Below are 21,420 nucleotides of genomic sequence, written 5' to 3'. Positions count from 1 at the left end.
TGTAAATAGTGCTGCAACGAACATTGTGCTACATGACTCTTCTTGAATTATGGTTTTCTTGGGGTATATGCCCAGTAGTGGGATTGCTGGGTCATATGGCAATTCAATTTTTAGTTTTTTAAGGAACCTCCATACTGTTGTCCATAGTGACTGTATCAATTTACATTCCCACCAGCAGTGCAAGAGGGTTCCCCTTTCTCCACACCCTCTCCAGCATTTATTGTTTGTAGATTTTTTGATGATAGCCATTCTGACCAGGGTGAGGTGATACCTCATTGTAGTTTTGATTTGCATTTCTCTAATGATTAGTGGTGTTGAGCATCCTTTCAGGTGTTTGTTGGCAGTCTGTACATCTTCTTTGGAGAAATGTCTATTTAGGTCTTCTGCCCATTTTTTGACTCAGTTTGTGTTTTTGATATTGAGCTGCATGAGCTGCTTATATATTTTGGAGAGTAATCCTTTGTCAGTTACTTCATTTGCAATATAGTCTCCCATTCTGAGGGTCGTCTTTTCATCTTTTTTATGGTTTCCTTTGCTGTGCAAAAGCTTTGAAGTTTCATTAGGTCCCATTTGTGTATTTTTGTTTTTATTTCCATTTCTTCTGGAGGTGGGTCAAAAAGGATCTTGCAGTGATTTACGTCAACGAGTGTTCTTCCTGTGTTTTCCTCTGAGAGTTTTATAGTGTCTGGTCTTACATTTTGGTCTTTAATCCATTTTGAGTTTATTTTTGTGTGTGCTGTTAGGGAGTGTTCTACTTTCATTCTTTTACATGTAGCTGTCTAGTTTTCCCAGCACCACTTATAGAGGAGGCTGTCTTTTCTCCATTGTATATTCTTGCCTCCTTTATCAAAGATAAGGTGGCCATATGTGTGTGTGGGTTTATCTCTGGGCTTTCTATCCTGTTCCATTGATCTATATTTCTGTTTTCGTGCCAGTGCCATACTGTCTTGATTATTGTAGCTTTGTAGTATAGTCTGAAGTCAGGGAGCCTGATTCCTCCAGCTCCATTTTTCGTTCTCAAGATTGCTTTGGCTGTTCGGGGTCTTTTGTGTTTCCATACAAATTGCAAAATTTTTTTGTTCTAGTTCTGTGAAAAATGCCAGTGGTAGTTTGATAGGGATTGCATTGAATCTGTAGATTGCTTTGGGTAGTAGAGTCATTTTCACAATGTTGATTCTTCCAATCCAAGAACATGGTATATCTCTCCATCTATTTGTATCATCTTTAAGTTCTTTCATCAGTGTCTTATAATTTTCTGCATACAGGTCTTTTGTTTCCTTAGGTTTATTCCTAGATATTTTATTCTTTTTGTTGCAGTGGTAAATGGGAGTGTTTTCTTAATTTCACTTTCAAATTTTTCATCATTAGTGTATAGTAATGCCAGAGATTTCTGTGCATTAATTTTGTATCCTGCTACTTTGCCAAATTCATTGACTAGCTCTAGTAGTTTTCTGGTAGCATCTTTAGCATTCTCTATGTATAGTATCATGTCATCTGCAAACAGTGACAGCTTTACTTCTTCTTTTCCGATTTGGATTCCTTTTATTTCCTTTTCTTCTCTGATTGCTGTGGCAAAAACTTCCAAAACTATGTTGAATAAGAGTGGTGAGAGTGGGCAACCTTGTCTTTTTCCTGATCTTAGTGGAAATGGTTTCAGTTTTTCACCATTGAGGACAATGTTGGCTGTGGGTTTGTCATATATGGCCTTTATTATGTTGAGGAAAGTTTCCTCTATGCCTACTTTCTGCAGGGTTTTTATTGTAAAGGGTGTTGAATTTTGTCAAAAGCTTTCTCTGCATCTATTGAGATGATCATATGGTTTTTTACCTTCAATTTGTTAATATGGTGTATCACAGTGATTGATTTGTGTATATTGAAGAATCCTTGCAATCCTGGGATAAACCCCACTTGATCATGGTGTATGATCCTTTTAATGTGCTGTTGGATTCTGTTTGCTAGTATTTTGTTGAGGATTTTTGCATCTGTGTTCATCAGTGATATTGGCCTGTAGTTTTCTTTTTTTGTGACATTTTTGGTTTTGGTATCAGATTGATGGTGGCCTTGTAGAATGAGTGTGGGAGTGTTCCTCCCTCTGCTATATTTTGGAAGAGTTTGAGAAGGATAGGTGTTAGCTCTTCTCTAAATGTTGGATAGAATTTGCCCGTGAAGCCATCTGGTCCTGGGCTTTTGTTTGTTGGAAGATTTTTAATCACAGTTTCAATTTCAGTGCTTGTGATTGGTCTGTTCATATTTTCTATTTCTTCCTGATTCATCTTGGCAGGTTGTGCATTTCTAAGAATTTGTCCATTTCTTCCAGGTTGTCCATTTTATTGGCATAGAATTGCTTGTAGTAATCTCTCATGAGCTTTTCTATTTCTGCAGTGTCAGTTGTTACTTCTCCTTTTTCATTTCAAATTCTATTGATTTGAGTCTTCTCCCATTTTTTCTTGATGAGTCTGGCTAATGGTTTATCAATTTTGTTTATCTTCTCAAAGAACCAACTTTTAGTTTTATTGATCTTTGCTATCGTTTCCTTCATTTCTTTTTCATTTATTTCTGATCTGATCTTTATGATTTCTTTCCGTCTGCTAACTTTGGTTTTTTTTTGTTCTTCTTTCTCTAATTGCTTTAGGTGCAAGGTTAGGTTGTTTAACCGAGATGTTTCTTGTTTCTTAAGGTAGGATTGTATTCCTATAAACTTCCCTCTTAGAACTGCTTTTGCTGCATCCCATAGGTTTTGGGTCATCGTGTCTCCATTGTCATTTGTTTCTAGGTGTTTTTTGATTTTCTCTTTGATTTCTTCAGTGATCACTTCGTTATTAAGTAGTGTATTGTTTAGCCTCCATGTGTTTGTATTTTTTACAGATCTTTTCCTGTAATTCATATCTTGTCTCATAGCGTGGTCAGAAGAGACACTTGATACAATTTCAATTTTCTTAAATTTACCAAGGCTTGATTTGTGGACCCAAGATATGATCTATCCTGGAGAATGTTCCATGAGAACTTGAGAAAAATGTGTATTCTGTTGTCTTTGGATGGAATGTCCTATAAATATCAATTAAGTCCATCTTGTTTAATGTATCATTTAAAGCTTGTGTTTCCTTATTTATTTTCATTTTGGATGATCTGTCCATTGGTGAAAGTGGGGTATTAAAGTCCTCCACTATGAATGTGTTACTGTCGATTTCCCCTTTTATGGTTGTTAGTATTTGCCTTATGCATTGAGGTGCTCCTATGTTGGCTGCATAAAGATTTACAACTGTTATATCTTCTTCTTGGATCGATCCCTTGATCATTATGTAGTGTCCTTCTTTGTCTCTTGTAATAGTCTTTATTTTAACATCTATTTTGTCTGATATGAGAATTGCTACCCCAGCTTTCTTTTGATTTCCATTTGCATGGAATATCTTTTTCCATCCCCTAACTTTCAGTCTGAATGTGTCCCTAGGTCTGAAGTGGGTCTCTTGTAGACAGCATATATATGGGTCTTGTTTTTGTATCCATTCAGCCAGTCTGTGTCTTTTGGTGGGAGCATTTAATCCATTTACATTTAAGGTAATTATCAATATGTATGTTCCTATTCCCATTTTCTTAATTGTTTTGGGTTTGTTATTGTAGGTCTTTTCCTTCTCTTGTGTTTCTTGCCTAGAGAAGTTCCTTTAGCATTTGTTGTAAAGCTGGTTTGGTGGTACTGAACTCTCTCAGCTTTTGCTTGTCTGTGAAGGTTTTAATTTCTCCATCATATCTGAATGAGATCCTTGCTGGGTAGAGTAATCTTGGTTGTAGGTTTTTCTCCTTCATCACTTTAAATATGTCCTGCCACTCCCTTCTGGCTTGCAGAGTTTCTGCTGAAAGATCATCTGTTAACCTTATGGGCATTCCCTTGTGTGTTATTTTTCCCTTGCTGCTTTTAATATGTTTTCTTTTCTTTTCTTTTTTTTTTTTTTGCGGTACGTGGGCCTCTCACTGTTGTGGCCTCTCCCATTGTGGAGCACAGGCTCCAGATGCGCAGGCCCAGCGGCCATGGCTCACGGGCCTAGCCGCTCTGCAGCATGTGGAATCTTCCCAGACCGGGGCATGGACCTGTGTCCCCTGCATCGGCAGGCAGACTCTCAACCACTGCGCCACCAGGGAAGCCGCTAATATGTTTTCTTTGTATTTTATTTTTGATAGTTTGATTAATATGTGTCTTGGCGTGTTTCTCCTTAGATTTATCCTGTATGGGACTCTGTGCTTCCTGGACTTGATTAACTATTTCCTTTCCCATATTAGGGAAGTTTTCGACTATAATCTCTTCAGATATTTTCTTAGTCCCTTTCTTGTCCTATTCTTCTTCTGGGACCCCTATAATTCGAATGTTGGTGCGTTTAATGTTGTCCCAGAGGTCTCTGAGACTGTCCTCAGTTCTTTTCATTCTTTTCGCTTTATTCTGCTCTGCAGTAGTTATTTCCACTATTTTATCTTCCAGGTCACTTATCCGTTCTTCTGCCTCAGTTATTCTGCTATTGATCCCTTCTAGAGTATTTTTAATTTCATTTATTGTGTTGTTCATCATTGCTTGTTTCACCTTTAGTTCTTCTAGGTCCTTGTTAAATGTTTCTTGCATTTTCTGTATTCTATTTCCAAGATTTTGGATCATCTTTACTATCATTATTCTGAATTCTTTCTCAGGTAGACTGCCTATTTCCTCTTCATTTGTTAGGTCTGGTAGGGTTTTTTTTTTTTTTTGTGGTATGTGGGCCTCTCACTGTTGTGGCCTCTCCCGTTGCGGAGCACAGGCTCCGGACGCGCAGGCTCAGCAGCCATGGCTCACGGGCCCAGCCGCTCCGCGGCATGCGGGATCTTCCCAGACCGGGGCACGAACCCGCGTCCCCTGCATCGGCAGGCGGACTCTCAACCACTGCGCCACCAGGGAAGCCCAGGTCTGGTAGGTTTTTATCTTGCTCCTTCATCTGCTGTGTGTTTTTTTGTCTTCTCATTTTGTTCATCTTACTGTGTTTGGGGTCTCCTTTTTGCAGGCTGCAGGTTCGTAGTTCCCGTTGTTTTTGGTGTCTGTCCCCAGTGGCTAAAGTTGGTTCAGTGGGTTGTGTAGGCTTCCTGGTGGAGGGGACTAGTGTCTGTGTTCTGTTGGATGAGGCTGGATCTTGTCTTTCTGGTGAGCAGGTCCACGTGTGGTGGTGTGTTTTGGGGTGTCTGTGGCCTTATTATGATTTTAGGCAGCCTGTCTGCTAATGGGTAAGGTTGTGTTCCTGTCTTGCTAGTTGTTTGGCACAGGGTGTCCAGCACTGTAGCTTGCTGGTCGTTGAGTGAAGCTGGGTGTTGGTGTTGAGATGGAGATCTCTGGGAGATTTTCACCGTTTGATATTACGTGGAGCTGGGAGGTCTCTTGTGGACCAGTGTCCTCAAGTTGGGTCTCCCACCTCAGAGGCACAGCACTGACTCCTGGCTGGAGCTCCAAGAGCCTTTCATCCACACGGCTCAGAATAAAAGGGAGAGAAGGAAGGAAGGAAGGGAGGGAGGGAGGGAGGGAGGGAGGGAAGGAGGGAGTGAGGGAGGGAGGGAGGGAGGGAGGGAAGGGATAGAGAGAGGGAGGGAGGAAGGAAGGTAGAAAAGAGGATAAAATAAAGTAAAATGAAATAAAATAAATTTATTAAAATAAATAATAATTATTAAGAAAAGAATTTTTTAAAAGAAAACAAACAAAAAATGGATGGACATAACCCTGGGACAGATGGTGAAAGCAAAGCTATACAGACAAAATCTCACACAGAAGCATACACATAGACTCTCACAAAAAGAGGAAAATGGGAAAAAATAATATATCTTGCTCTCAAAGTCCACCTCCTCATTTGGGATGATTTGTTATCTATTCTGGTATTCCACCGATGCAGGGTACATCAAGTTGATTGTGGAGATTTAATCCGCTGCTCCTGAGGCTGCTGGGAGAAATTTCCCTTTCTCTTCTTTGTTCGCACAGGTCCCGGGGTTGAGGTTTGGATTTGGCCCTGCCTCTGCGTGTAGGTCGCCTGAGCGCGTCTGTTCTTTGCTCAGACAGGACGGGGTTAAAGGAGCCCCTGATTTGGGGGCTCTGGCTCACTCAGGCCAAGGGGAGGGAGGGGCACGGAGTGTGGGCCGAGCCTGCGGTGGCAGAGGTCAGCGTGATGTTGCAGCAGCCTGAGGCGCGCCGTGCGTTCTCCTGGGGAAGTTGTCCCTGGATCCCAGGACCCTGGCAGTGGCGGGCTGCACAGGTTCCTGGGAGGGGAGGTGTGGATAGTGACCTGTGCTCGCACACAGGCTTCTTGGTAGCGGCAGCAGCGGCCTTAGCGTCTCATGCCCGTCTCTGGGGACCGCATTGATAGCCGCGGCTCGCGCCCGTCTCTGGAGCTCCTTTAAGCAGCGCTCTTAATCCCCTGTCCTCGCGCACCAGGAAACAAAGAGGGAAGAAAAAGTCTCTTGCCTCTTCGGCAGGTCCAGACTTTTTCCCGGACTCCCTCCTGGCCAGCCGTGGTGCACTAAGCCCTTAAGGCTGTGTTCAGGCCGCCAGTCCTCTCCCTGTGATCCGACCGAAGCCTGAGCCTCAGCTCCCAGCCCCCACCCGCCCTGGCGGGTGAGCAGACAAGCCTCTCGGCCTGGTGAGTGCCAGTCGGCCCTGATCCTCTGTGCGGGAATCTCTCCGCTTTGCCCTCCGCACTCCTGTTGCTGTGCTCTCCTCCGCGGCTCCGAAGCTTCCCCCCTCCGCCACCCGCAGTCTCCGCCCTCGAAGGGGCTTCCTAGTGTGTGGAAACCTTTCCTCCTTCACAGCTCCCTCCCACTGGTGCCCGTCCCGTCCCTATTCTTTTGTCTCTGTTTATTCTTTTTTCTTTTGCCCTACCCAGGTATGTGGGGGAGTTTCTTGCCTTTTGGGAGGTCTGAGGTCTTCTGCGAGCGTTCAGTGGGTGTTCTGTAGGAGTTGTTTCACCTGTAGATGTATTTCTGATGTATCTCGACCGCGACGACATGGTCTTGAAGCACTTCACCCGGTTCTTCCTGCGCTGCTCCCACGAGCACAGCCGGTGGGCCCAGGGCCTGATACGCCTGCAGAACTAGCGCGGGGGCTAAGACATCAGGAGCCAGTCAGTGACGAGTGGAAGAGCGGCCTCAAGGCCATGAAGTGTGCCTTGTTCCTGGAGAAGCGCATGACCCGGAGCCTGCTCCACCTGCCTCTATGTCTTTTAATTGAAACTTTTTCAAGTATTTTCAAGAATATGAAGTTTTATAAGATTGTCTTTTAAAATTTTTTAGATAGAAGTCTTCACGTAGGATTAAAAACTTGCAATTATGGAGAAACATAAAGCGTTAACAGGAGCAGGTGTCTTCAAGGCTGTGCTTCCAGGCTTAAGGATCTTGGTAGGGGCCTTAAGCCCACTTGCTTTTAGCATAGTCGTTGTGCTTAGTATGTCAGAGCTGTTTTTCCTTCGCCTGTTGCCACTATCTTTCCCCAGTTGTTGATACAACTGTGGGTGTTTTATAGTGAAGTCAGTCTCTGGGTTAAATCTCTCGCTGCCACCTTGGTCGCCACCAGTCACCCCCACGTGCCCCACTGCAGCAGTAGGAGCAGCAGCAGCAGCAGCAGCCGTGTGGCCGTTGCCTCCTGCCTCCTCCTGGGATCATTTCTCATTTAAATTTTAAGCTGTTGATGACAGCAAAGTACTAGGAGATATGTTAATGTATGATGGAAAAAAAGGGGAAAGGGTTCCCCTGCATGGGAGGGAGACACACATATGGAAAGAACTAGTCCCTTCCTCATTAAATCCGATTTTACTCATCTGTAGAGTGGAAGGCTGAGCTCCATAATCTCTATGATACTGTCTGTCTGGCATCTGATGATTCATCCCCTGAAAATAGAATGAGGTTAAAATGGCTCATGCTGAGTATGAGTTTAGAAGTTGAAGGAAGGTAATCTTGTGTGCCAACCTCTTTTTTTACCCCCCTAACAATAGTGGATTGCTTTGAAATTCATTTCTTTCTTAATGAATAGGTCAACACATGTCTATTATATGCTGGACCCTGTGATGAACCTGGGAATGGCTTTGTCTATGAGAATCTGAATGGAGGGGTTTTCCCAACTTCCTTTAGGTCAAGGGTGCTCCTGGGCCAAATGCTCTGTAGATCACTGTGTTAGTTTCCCTGGGCTGTCATAAACAGGGTGGCTTAAAATAACAAAAATTCATAGTCTCACAGTTCTGGAGGCTAGAAGTCCAAGATCAAAATGCCAGTGGGTTAATTCCTTCTGAGGACTTTGAGGGAGAATCTGCTTCTCTCTCCTCTCAGCTTGGTGGTTTTCCAGCAGTCTTTGGCATTCCTTGGCTTATAGATACTTCACCCCGATCTCTGCCTTCATCATCATATGATGTTCCCCCTGCGTGTCTGTTCCTGTGTCCAAATTTCATTTTTCATAAGGATGCCAGTCATACTGGATTAGGATATACCTCATTACCTTAACTTGCTCATTGGCAAAGACCCTGTTTCCAGATAAGGTCACATTCACAGGTACTGCGGGTTAGGACTTCAACTTCTTTTGTTGGGGACACAATTCAAACCATAACAAGCACCCTTCCAGCCTTAAATAGCAACCCTGAGCCTTCCCTACAGAGAGCCCAAAATGTGTTCTCTTGGCTTTGACTTCCCATGGAATTAGGCTCAGAGCTCCTGAATACCATGAGACCATTAGTACAACCCAAGATTCCATTTGTGTTTCTGGCAGTCACCTCCCATCATGGGCTCATTAAGCTTGTGGTCAATTAAAAGGCCCAGATTTCTTTCATATTAGTTGACAAACCAGTTCATCATACCCAGTGCTTGAACAGCTGATTTATGAAACTAAGTACCAAACTTTACACAGATTCCTAAACAATTAAATTTTGAATGGCTCAAGTTGGTATCATGAGAACTTAAGTTATTAACAACTTTAGGTCCAGAAATAATTTCTTTAGTTGCCATTTCTCCATGACCCCAGGATCCAGTTAGAGGGCTATTTTGTTCAAGCAATTGGTTCCATTAGTCACAGGCCTGTAGCTCCTCGTAAGCATTCTATCCCAGCACTGGAGACTTACTTGTAAGGTCTCCTCAGGCACTGGTGCTGGAGGTCCCCAGATATGGCTGGAATGAGGGTGAGGTGAGTGAGGCACTTGCCTCAGGCACAAATTAATGCAAATATATCCATGATGAGCAAAATATCCAAATTTTAAATAAGGACCAGAATTAGAATGAGGTGAGTGAGGTGAATCATGCAAAAGCAGGGTTAGATACTATCTTTATTTAGAATTTAAATATTTTGTTCATTATGGATGTTTTGTATTCTGATTTTTAAAAATATTGCGTGAAAGTATTAGCTTAGCGTCCCTTTAAAATTTGCACTTTAGGTAAGTGCCTCACTCAACACACCCTGGTCCTGGCTTTTGGTCCAGGTGTGGATTCTTGTGGGTCAGAGTGGAGTCTGAGATCAGCCTCATAACTGGAAGTCAGGATACCTGGGTCTCATCGAGTTCTACTATTAATTATCTGTGTATAATTGAGTAAGTTACTTTCCCTTGGTGGGTCTCAGTTTCTCCAAATGCTAAATTATGTGGATAGAATATGATTTTAAGGTACAAACTAATCACAAGATTCTGTGATGCTAACCAGAGTTCTGACTGGGGGTTGGGAGACTCCCCTCTTTGAGCCTATCTGTGCTATTCACTGACTCTGTGACTTTGGGCAAGTCACTTCCCAGTTAAGACAGACAGACTTTCTTCTCTCCACTAGCTAGGGTGCAACTGAAATGATCTGCAAGGCTCTTCTGAGTTCTGTACTTCTCTGATCCTTTTTCTGTTTAAATGTAAACAAGAATATCCAAACACCATAAAGTACTGGCAACTAGGAACCAGTTGCAAGCAACTATATTTTATCAAAGGGACTTTCTTAAGAGCAAAGTTAGTTATTTGGCAAGATGTCAGGAAGCCTTCTCTACAGGGAAAGAGAATTCAGTGTCAAACAGGCAATATCTAAGTATTGTTTAATTTTGAAACACCCTCATTAGAAACTTGAGTTAGTGTGTTTTGCTGTTGAAGACGAAAGTACGGATCAGGGTACTGTATTTTTCATTGACATGTTGACATTTCAGCCAGTGATGTGGAGAGGGCCCTCATGGAAGCTCAGTGTGAGTGTAACCTTGAGAAAGGCTCATGACTTGTGTGGAATTCTTTTTCCACAGAAAATGATAGGGACAACAAGACCTGCTCGTGGGGTTGCTGCAGAAATCAAGTAAGGTCTGAGTATAGATGGAAGTACAGTTTAAGCTAAAGAGTTCACATAAGTTATGAAATCTCATTCAAAATTACCAGAGGGCAATTTGAAAATGCATATCAAAGACGTTTAAAATGACTCAGTAATTCAGCCTCCAGGTATTATGTCTGGGGAACTAATAAAGAATATAGACAAAGATGTAGTTGCTGTGCATTTATTGCAGCACCTTTATAATGGAAACACACTAGCAAAAATGAGCTTTCTGGAATAATAATAGAAGATTGGTTGAGCATGTTGTAATAGCTCCATTTGGCAGAATGTGTTGAAAATGACTTCGTAGAAGCATATTTATTGACATACATAGATGCTCAGAACATATTGTTGAGTGAAAATTACGAAGTAGTATATATAGTGTAAGCCTATTTTTGTAAAAATAGGCATGGGTTATCTCTGGGTGGTGATATGATAAGCTTTATCCCCCCCTTCTTTTTGGTTTTATCTAAGTTTTCTGATTTTTCTACAATGAATATATATGACATAAAATTTTTAAAGGCTTTCTTAAAAAGAGATATATTCAAGAGATTGTTCTTCTGAAAATAGTGTTGAGCACATGTTAAAAAAATTAATAAATATCAGAGGATTTTATGATTTTTTTTTAGGAAATGTTAGTGTGGGATCTTGATCTAGAAAATTATATTCATTTTGCCCAAATTTTCCTGCTGTATATTCTTTTGCTGAGTCCTCTGCATATACTTATTCACTGATTCATTCACTGATTCATTCATTCATCTTGCCAACACGTGTTGAACACTTATCATGTCCTGGACAGTAGGCTAAATACTACAATCAGTGCTGCAATATGGTTGCATAATGATTGATTGGCCCCCTTGTTCTATTCTGTCTCAGTTTCCTCAACAGAAACTTCAGCCATCTCCAGAGCTCCTAGAGTTGGGATCACCATTCATTCCACTCCATATCAATTGTGTCATAGTTGCTGCTGATGACTACCTCTAGCTCCCCAACACCCTCTCCTCCCTAATGCCACTCCCATCAAGTTCCTGATTTAATTCCTTCTTCTTTACTTTCACAACCATATCTTGATGCAAGCACTGTACATTTCCTTCTCCAGGTCATCTAATCTAGCAACCTCCAAGCTTTTTGTGATCAGACATACATCCTTAACCATAACATTTTTGACCACCCAAACGCAATGTATATATTTATAAATCATATGTGCCACTTTCAATCCATTTAGTAAGTATTAGAGTATTCATTTCTTTATGATTTTTTGAAACAATATAAACAGATATGATATTTTCTTCCCATGCTCCAGTGGATCATCTTGTAAACTCCCTGGAATGTTTGGAGACCTTTGCTCTACCTATAGTTCTAAACAGGACACAAAAAGTGACCTTCTTATGTTTTTATTTGTTATAAACTTAGTTACGAACTCTGGTAAGTTTACACTGGCCTCATATTAACCCAAAATGCCTGATCCCTGGATTCAAGGGCTATTACTCATTACATCCCTCCAAATAGGTCTTAGCTGGTTTTAAGCTGAAGTTGTTACACTGGGGTTTCCCAAGGTGTGTTTTATGTGAAGAGTCCTGCAGTTGAATAAGGTTGAGGAGCCCTGCCAACTTCAGCCCTGTTGGAGTCTACTTGCAAATGACCACCCTGAAGGTTCAGAGAAGGCCCTAGTAAAGAGGGAAAAGCAACATTTTCTAGACTGACTCGACCCTTTATTGTGTAACATTTATTCACACACCTTGAAACTACTGTTAGCATAAGATTCTTTGGGAAATACTAAGTTACACAGCTTACTGACTTCTGCCTACATCACCACGTATATATTTGCCATCACCAAGAATGGCTTCCTCCTTCTTATGTCTTTTCCTCACTAGGATCCATGTTCATCCCTTAATGAAATCATCCCAGATGGACCATGACAAGCCACAAAACTTTACTATTATTTAAGAAATCACCTGGTCTTTCATGGACAGCCCTGTATAACATTAGTCTTTTAAAAGTACAGATTGTATATGTTATTTCTCTGCTCAGAATCCTTCAGTGGTTTCCCAAAACATGCAGAAGAAAATACAGCCTCCCTAGAGCCCCATGATCTGACCCATCTGCTTCTCCAACCTGATTTTCATCCCCTTCTTACATCTTTCTAGTCACACTGGCTTTCCCTCAACCGTGCCAGCTTACTCTTGTTTTGGGATCTTTGCACTTGCTCTCCCTTTCACCTGGGATGCTCTCAGTCCAGAACCCATGTGGATCACTCCCTCTCTTTGCTTAGGATTCTCTCACAGATCACCTTCACAGTGAGGTCATCCTGGACCTATGCACCTCAAGCCCCACTCCCCGCATTGGCTACTTTCTGACCCCATGCTCTGCTGCTTTTTCTCCATAGTCTTACCACTACCTCCCTTATGCCATACAATCATTAGTTTATTTATTTCTTGTCTTTATCTCCTACAAGAATGTAAGGCCCAAAAGGGAAGGGAATTTGGTTGCCTTCTTCATCACTCTATCCCCAGAGCCTGGAAGAATGGTTGGCACATAGTAGGAGTTCAAGAAATATTTGTGGAATAAGTGAATAAATAAAAATGCTTAGTCAAGGTTAAAATTCTGGTTGTTTGCATGATTTAGTGAAATAACTGGGCCTCTATTTATGTTTCTCTCCCATAGGGCTGTTTTAATAAATGGGACTGACTGATTATTTTTATTATTATACTCAGCTCAGTAACCCAACTACTAGACTATAAATTTGAGAAGAAAGGAATAGTATTTTATTTATCATTCCATAGCCCACTGACACAAGCACAGGACCTTAAGAATAAAAGGCACTGGAAACTTGATTCCTTCTAGTTCTGATTAGCACAACTCGCTAAAACTTGGAGATACGTAGCTTTCTTTAGAGTATTTCAGTTTGACAGTAATGAAAGCTTTATTATGTTTTTTATTATTTTTCAAGGCAAAATGCAATTTTAACCTTCAGCATGCCAACTTTGTTCTTTATGAAGAATCTATACAGTCTGAATGGCTCCTAAATACAGTTGTAGGTGTTCTTTGTTGTTGTTTGTATTGAATTTTAGGCATTTTCTGATTCGCAGGCAGTGGGTTAAAGGTACTGAGGCTGGAAAACCTTGGACTACACATTCACTTGACTTCCTTCGAAAAAAAAAGGAGATGAGAGGCCTTAATAAACATTGAGTTGAATTCGTTGGTAAACAGAAATGTGCCCAGCTCTAATATTCATTTCTGGTATGACAGTGGGCAAGTCACTTGACCACTTTTGCAAAACGGGTATAATGATAGTACTTGCTGCATATGGCTATTATGAAAATTAAATGAACAATGCATGTAAGGTGTTGGGCACATAGATATTATTCGTTCATTTTATTGTTTTTTCTGCACTGACTCCATTGCCTAGCACATAATAAGGATGGAGAAAACGTTAGCTAATATAATTATTAACTCAGATACCTCCTTTTCCCTAAAGTTTGCAGACTGATCCTTTACCAATCAATCGATGCATATTTTCAGAGGTTTTTCCTGTATTTGGCACTCTACAAGGCATTGTAAGAGGGTATGTATACATATGAGATATGTACTTGAGATGATTGTAAGTCAGGGAGAAAGCATAAATGTATAATATCATTTGAAAACTGGGAAGACTTGAAAATGGACTGTAAATGATGAGACGCCTGGATAAGTTATGCTCTGAAGGATAAATACTACTTGACATACAGGGAGAGGAAAGGGCTCTCCAACGATGGAGAACATAGAGAGGAAAGGGGCAAGATCCAAAAGGGAGAGGTGTGGTGACAAAGGAAGGGGGATTGATAGCCAGGAGGATAGTGAGACATGCAAGGAGAGATAAAGCCAGGGAGGCAGTATGGGAAGAATCATGGGTCTTGGTGACTATGAATGATTAAAGTAGAGGCAAAGGAAGAAGACGGACTATCAGGTTTTCAGCTTGGGCTACCAGAAGGGGTGGTGCTGTCTGTAACTAGATGGGGGTCCAAGAGGAGGAGTGAGTGTAGGGTAGAAGAGGAAGTAAATGGCGCTGTGAAGACGGAGAGTAGCTCTGAGATTAAGTTCCTGGGGAAGGTTGGAAGGAATGAGGAAATGGAGGATTTGGCTTAAGGAAAGAGATGTTTCCCAGAGATTGGAGGAGGGATGGGGGGAAGATAATACCAGTGATTAAATCAGATGTGCATAAAAGTACATTGATAATAAGTATCATGTAACATGCCCTTGTCAAGTATTATCTCATTTAATGCTCATGGTGGTTCTATGAGACAAATTCTTTGAGGATTACATAAAGGCCAAGTAATAAAGGTTGCTTGTCCAGGGTCACACAAAACCTAAGAGCAGAGATCAGATTTAGATTCAGAGTCAGACTCTAGAATCCACTCCTCAAACCTTTTGCTGCCAGTTGTCCAAGGACAGGGAGGGCTATGATGCATGCAGGAGTGAGGCTGGGGTTAACTCAGGAATAAGTGATAGGCTGAGAGAAAAACTGGGAAGTGGCGTTGGGGAGAAAGGAGAGGCCAGAGTCCTGCGGGGTGAGTTGAGGATTGAAGGAAAGAAGTCGTCCAGAAAAATCACTGTGGGAAAGTATGTTGGGTAGAAAAATGCGAAGGAAAAAGGAGGCCTGACTCAGAACAGCATGGGGATCTGTTCACAGTGGGGCAGAGAAAGTCATTTGAGGTGAAGCCTGGAGGCACACGGAAGGCTTTCGTCCTCATCACCAGGGCAGCCTTTTAGAGTTCAGGGAAGGAGTTTTCAGTATCTCTCCTGTAGGCTGAACATCGCTCTTTCCTGAGTGGGTAACTCTGAGATCTGGATCTGCTTAGGGTGCAGTGAAGTTGTGGCTCTCTGTGGGTCTGAGAGGCAGAGCAGACCAAGATTCAAACTCAGCTCCTCCACCACTGGCTGTAGAGCCAGGGGCCAGGAATCCTTGTGCCTCGGTTTCCGTAACTACCCAGCACCCACTTCAGAAGAGTGTTGTTAGAATTAAGTAAAGTTTCTAACATAGGCTGTTGTAACTTCCCTAATGTATACATTACATCCTGAGAACTATAAATGGCTATACCAAATAAAGGGAAAAAAAGATTCAAACCATGGCTATTGGTTATTGGTTTAAAGAGAATTATATTCCAAAAACTCTATATAAGCTGTTGAACTTCAGGCATTATGTAGATATCATATATCACTATTATTACTTGCTGTAAGCCAAGTAATGATTTTTTTTCTAGACCCAGCTCATTGGGTTATTAGCCTTTTGCTTGTCCTTTTGCCATCTCTCTCATTCTGTTATTCACTTTTCACTGAATGACACCAGTTTACACAAAGTACTTTTCACTTATCTCATTTCATTTTTAAAGCAAACCTATCAAGTAGATGCATTTATTAGTCCCATCTTATAGATGAGGAAGACTGAGGCCCACATACAGAAGGTGACTTCCTCAAGGCCCCATGAATTTTCTACCTCCAAAATCGTTTTTTTTTTTTAAATGTGAAAATGACTCTGCCAACACCCCTCAAAAAACGGCTGTGTTGATAAAATAAGAGACGTGATTATGCCTTGACCACATAAAAAGTGCTATAGTAGGTTGTGGGGTTTGGGAAGCAAGGATGGAGGACAGAGGAAACCAGGATGACTTGGCTTGGAATCCTGGCTCTGCCTACTTGGGCAAGTCACCTAACCTCTTTGAAATTCCATTTCCAGTTACTTATCATCTCTAATCCCTTAGCTTCTGAAAACATATAATAATCATTTTTACTAATGGAGTTGTTATGAGGATTAAAAGGCATAGTGCATCTGAGCATTGATCCTAGCCTAAAATACACTGAGTTAATTATGAATTCCTTCATCTTTTATTTCATACAGTCTCTCATTGGTCCACAAACCACCTATTTATCTTTAATGCAAGGAGGGCCCCTCCCTTGCCAGCTTCTCGTAGATGTAGTAAAATCCCCTAAAGATTTTAGGAGCTTGGTCTAGTGGTTAGAAAGCAGAGTCTGAGTCACAAAGTCTGTTTCCAAAGTGAGTCACTTTGTAGCTAGCATTTTGCCTCAGCAAGAGTCAGCTGGGGAAGAAGGGAGACCCATCAGTGGAGTAGGGGTTAAGGATGGGACTTCTGCTTTCCATGGAGAGCAGCTCTGTAAAGACCAAGTAGTGTTTTACTGGATGAATTATTTCAGTTTATCATTGCTTCCATTGTTTACATGTTACCAGCTCCTTTCTTTTTACTCCTCAAAAACTTGCCCTTGGAAACACCAGTTGTACTTGCTGTGTGCCCCTGGCCAGGTCTCTTCCCCTCTCTGTGCCTCATTCTCATCTGTTAAGTGATGGGATTGTGTCTGACATCCTTAAGGTTCATTCTTCTTTGGCATTCAGACCCTCTGGGATGGGGAATGGAGACTCAGGTGTGTTCTTTCTGTGCCAAGGAAAAGAACATGACATGATCATCACACCCAGCTTTTCCTGGTCCCTGACACATCATCCTGTAATTTTTGACTGGCTCCCAGGGCACCTCATGCCAGAGAGTTATTTTCCATCCTCCCTACAGCTCTGCCATTCTCCTGGCATGAGGAAAATGGTGCTGGTGCTAGAGAGATATAGAATTTTCAGGGGGACAAAATACCCCAAGGGCTGCTTGCTTCTTTAAGCCCCCAGGTGATGGCTCAGGAGCCAGAGGGATGGCTTCAGCCTGAAACAAAACCGTTCATCAGGGGTCATTTCCCATTTATGGCTGGTTGTTGTGGTTACCAAACAGATGGACATATATGGAATTGTATTTTCCCCTCTCTCTCAAGTTTTTAATAGTGAGGTGGGGCCATTGTAGGATTAGCTTAGAGCTGTGAGTCACTGGGTACAGGGCATGTTCCTATTTGTCTTAGCATTTTATTATTATTATTGAAGTGTGTGAGGCCCTGTGGATACTGAGCCCTAGCTCCACCACTTCTTCTCCTCCAGATGGCCTCCGTGTTCCCATATGCATCACGAGCATGATGAGGAACAGCTACGTAGACATTCAGTAATGAAAGACATGCCTGTTGAAGTTAGGCCAGATTTCTGCATACCTGACCAGTTTGCAGGCTTATAATAGTTGAAAAGATTGGAGAATTTTCAGAAAGGGGAAAATGGAGAGAACACTGAATTGGGAACCAGGAGTTTAAGCTCAATTATTAACCATTATATAAATTTGGGTCAATGATTTCACTACTTTAAGAGAGCAGGGTGATGGGGAGAGATAAAGAAAATAAAGTTCATCCAGTTTGCCAGAACCAATTAATTGGTAGTTGCTGTCTGATGTGGCATGCTGAGAATTATGGGGCATGATTTGGGCTCCAGGGAAGAAGACCCTCTAGGAAAGTGACAGCACTGGGACTCTGTGTGCAGAGCTAGGTTCAGTTAGCAATGTCTACCACTGGCTCTAGGGGCAAGAGTGTCAGGGGGTGTCAGCCATTCAGGTACTAGATGATCTCTAAAGTCCCATTTAGCTCCAAACATTTCATAATTAGAAATTAAAGAAATAAACTCGTCCCAAATCTGTCACCACTTCAATTTTGTCAGTGGGACTTGATCACCAGGGTATCTAATTGTCAAATATAGCTATATTCCTGGAAAAGTGAATGTTTCTGGGACTTTTGTTACATGCACAGCACGCATTAGCTCTGAATAAGATTCCAAATAAGAACTATAAAGAACTTCAAGTCATCATAAAAGAGATGTCGTCTACAATTTTCAAGGGGACTGAACGTAGGGTGGATGAACAGCATGTGCAGTTTTAGAAACAGGTGTGTTCCTAATACTTATTGCTTTCATATTATAAACTTCAAAACACAACCTCCCCACCTCCGTTTCCCCGAAACCCCTTTCAAATCTTGACTCATGTATGGGGCATGTGTTTAGAAGGCATAAGAAATATTGCCAGTCATAAAGCTGAGGCAGCTTTTTGAGAAGAGTAAACGATGTTTGGATGCAGAGAGGGGTTGCTGGAGTGACAGAAAGTGAGGTAGGAGTCTTTGGTAAACACAAGCTCTAATACACCAACTAAATTTTTGGGCTGCTAAAAAGCTGAGCTAATCTTCGGCTAAATTAATAGACGTACAGTAAGTGTAAAATTTCTCCATACTGTAACCTAGCAGATCTACATATGGGCAATTATACTCTTGTCTGAGCATCATGTGATCAGGATGGCGAGATATTTGGAACCACGTGTGATTGTGCACGATAGGAAAGTCAGGGAGAAGAGAACTGGGGAACCAGAGTTTTATTAGGGTTCCCTCTGGGTGTCTCCCATCTCAGCTGTCACCGCTCAGCCCCATTTCCTCCTTCTACAGTTGGGATTCCTCCACAGTGACATAGGCCGGGTTTTCTGGGAAAACAGACTGTAAGATGGAGATCTGTTTGGAGAGTTATTCAGAACATCAGCTGTGGAGAAGTGAAGGAAGTGGGGTGGGGTCAAAGGAAAAGTTAGGCTGCAGTGCTCTCACAACAATGGCCTTAGCCCACCCCCCACGTGGGGGTCTGGAGCTGGGAGAGCTCTTCAGAATTGTCCTGGGTGGAGGCACAGGAGCCAGGTGTTTCTACTCTATATTAGCCAGTCACTGGATGTGGGCTGTCTGCACCTGGAGAGGGCATAATCATGCTCAAGACAGTTCCCTTAGCTCAGAGGAAAGACTCAGCTGTGAGCCTCCAGCAAGCAAAACTCATGGCATTTGGGGGAGTAAATGCAATGTATCAATCCTGAATCTGGTGGCACATCTGGTGGCCCATCACAGCATCCACTGCAATGAGGCCAAAGACATGGCTACCAGTAGCCCTAGATCTATACTTTCCTAGCCCTATGACTTCAGAGAAAAAAGTCTCAATTCTGGCTTTAGTTTTAAAAAGTCTTGGAGAAGGCTGGGTTGGCTTGGGGCACCAACTCTGGCCAGACGTTGAGGAATTATGATTGACTGATTTTGAATGTGGTTGACCATTATGGCAAAGTGGATGAAACTGGTTAGCAGAAGAAAGAGTGATAGCAGTACTGTGGGGAGCAGCCAGCTTTTGTCATGTTACCTGTCCTGGGAATGAGGGAGCTCATTGGCTCTGCATAGCATTAGAAGGCAAAAAGAGAGTGAGTTCAGCTCCATGGAAAGTTAATTCTCTTTTAGTAATTAAAAATGCTTTCTAGGGAATTCCCTGGCTGTACAGCGGTTAAGACTCCATGCTTTCACTGCCAAGGGCCCAGGTTCAATCCCTGGTCAGGGAACTAAGATTCCACAAGCTGTGCTGTATGGCCAAAAAAAAAAAGCTTTCTGTGGGGAAGAAGCTCCATAACTAGAAACATTCCAGCAAAGGCTATATGCCTCTCTTTCCAGTACTCCGTAGAGAGATTTTCTATATTTGGATCACATCAGAATTAAATGAAGAACTTTAAAACGATACTGATTGCTGGGCTGTGTTATGAGAAGTTCTGATTCAGTAGGTCCAGGGTGAAGAGTCCATTCCAGGACTCTTGTATGTTTTAAAATCTTCGTATTTGATTCTTATAAGCTGCCAGGTTTGGAAATCCCAGAATATGAAGCAGATATTAACAAAACTGCTGAATTGTTTGAAGCACCAGAGGGAAGTATAGGAGGCAGGTAGAGACAAAGGAACTGAGTTTGCTTGTCCACCCTGTCACCCCGTTCTCATAAAGGTGATATCTAAGCCATCTATATGGGACAGAATTTAAAATCCACTATACTAAAATTTTAGACTACTAGCTCTAAAAACTCATTGACCCCCATGGATATTCCAGGTAAAATAAAGCAATAACTGTGCTCATTGTTCTTTACTGTTTCGGATAATTTTGCGCATTTCTGAACTGAGACTTACTTGGTGAAAAGAGGTTTATTAGATCTGTCTTATTTGTAAATGTTTCCTCAGACTTGCATAAGGCACAACTAATTGTGGGCCCAGGAGTAAAGAAAGAAAAGCGAGTTACCTTTGGAAACTTTAGAATTATGACCGGTCTCTTCTGATTCAGCAGAGGAGATAATTTGGGAGTGACCGAAGATATTTTTCCTTCTTTAAAAAAAATGCATGCTTGCATAATACTATGAGGCAATTAAAAAAAACAAACTCTTTTGAAACTATTAAGCTGTTAACCCCTTGTCTTTGATATCTTCCTGTCATTATCAAGGTGCAAACAGAGATTTTATGCAGCTCTACATGGGTTTATGCAATCTATTTTATTTTTTCCACTTGGCATTATTTTATATATGCATCTTTATGGCTCTTGTAGTTCTTTCTTTTATGGCTATGTAGTATTTCATTGCCTTAATATGCCATGGTAGACTTTTATCTTACTCTAATTTGGGGTATTTGGGTAGTTTTCATTTTGTCAGTATACATTTGGGTGGTTTCCTTTTTGTCACAGTGCATTGCGTTGCCATGTACCATCTGGTACCCGTCCTCATCTGTAACTGCCCCACTTCCAGAATTCCTAACTTTGAAGCTCCTTTCCCTGACTACAAATTCTCTCTGGTCACTATTGTCATGTAAGGTTTTTAGCTTTAGTACATAAGGATTGCTCAAGAAATATCAGCTATTATGATAATGACTGTGATGATAATCATGATTATTGAATTCAGGGTCAGTGTCTTACTCATTGTTACCCAATTCACTACCCAAGAGTGTCTGACCCACAGACATCCCATCACAAAGTTATTTGCTCAATGAATGGATGATTTTAATATTATTTTTATCAAATGTTCTTTCTCATGTTAAATAATAATCCATTTTACCTTTTTTAATATAAAAATATCACAATGAATTCCTGGAAGACAGAAAACATATCTTATTTTTCCTTTTATTCCCAATACCAGTCTGATTTCTGTCAAAATTTGATAGAGAATTTTATCAAAACTCTTTTTGATGGTTTCTGCTTTCCTTTACTGTGTTAGTAGTTTTCTTTGAATTTTTCCAGTTTTGTTAGGATAAACTATATTTAATCACAGATAATGAGAATAATTTTCTTACTATATGGATGAATTCTATTTGCATAGATTCAGTTTAGAATAGTCTCATAATAAAACGAATTGCTTTAACAATTTTCTTGTTATTTATGAACAGGGAGTTTTCTGAATGAAAATTTGAAAGAA

This window comes from Lagenorhynchus albirostris, chromosome 3, assembly GCF_949774975.1.
Source record: "Lagenorhynchus albirostris chromosome 3, mLagAlb1.1, whole genome shotgun sequence".
Taxonomy (NCBI): Eukaryota; Metazoa; Chordata; class Mammalia; order Artiodactyla; family Delphinidae; genus Lagenorhynchus; species Lagenorhynchus albirostris.
The sequence above is the reverse complement of the archived record's forward strand: the minus strand, read 5'-3'. Positions refer to the sequence as shown.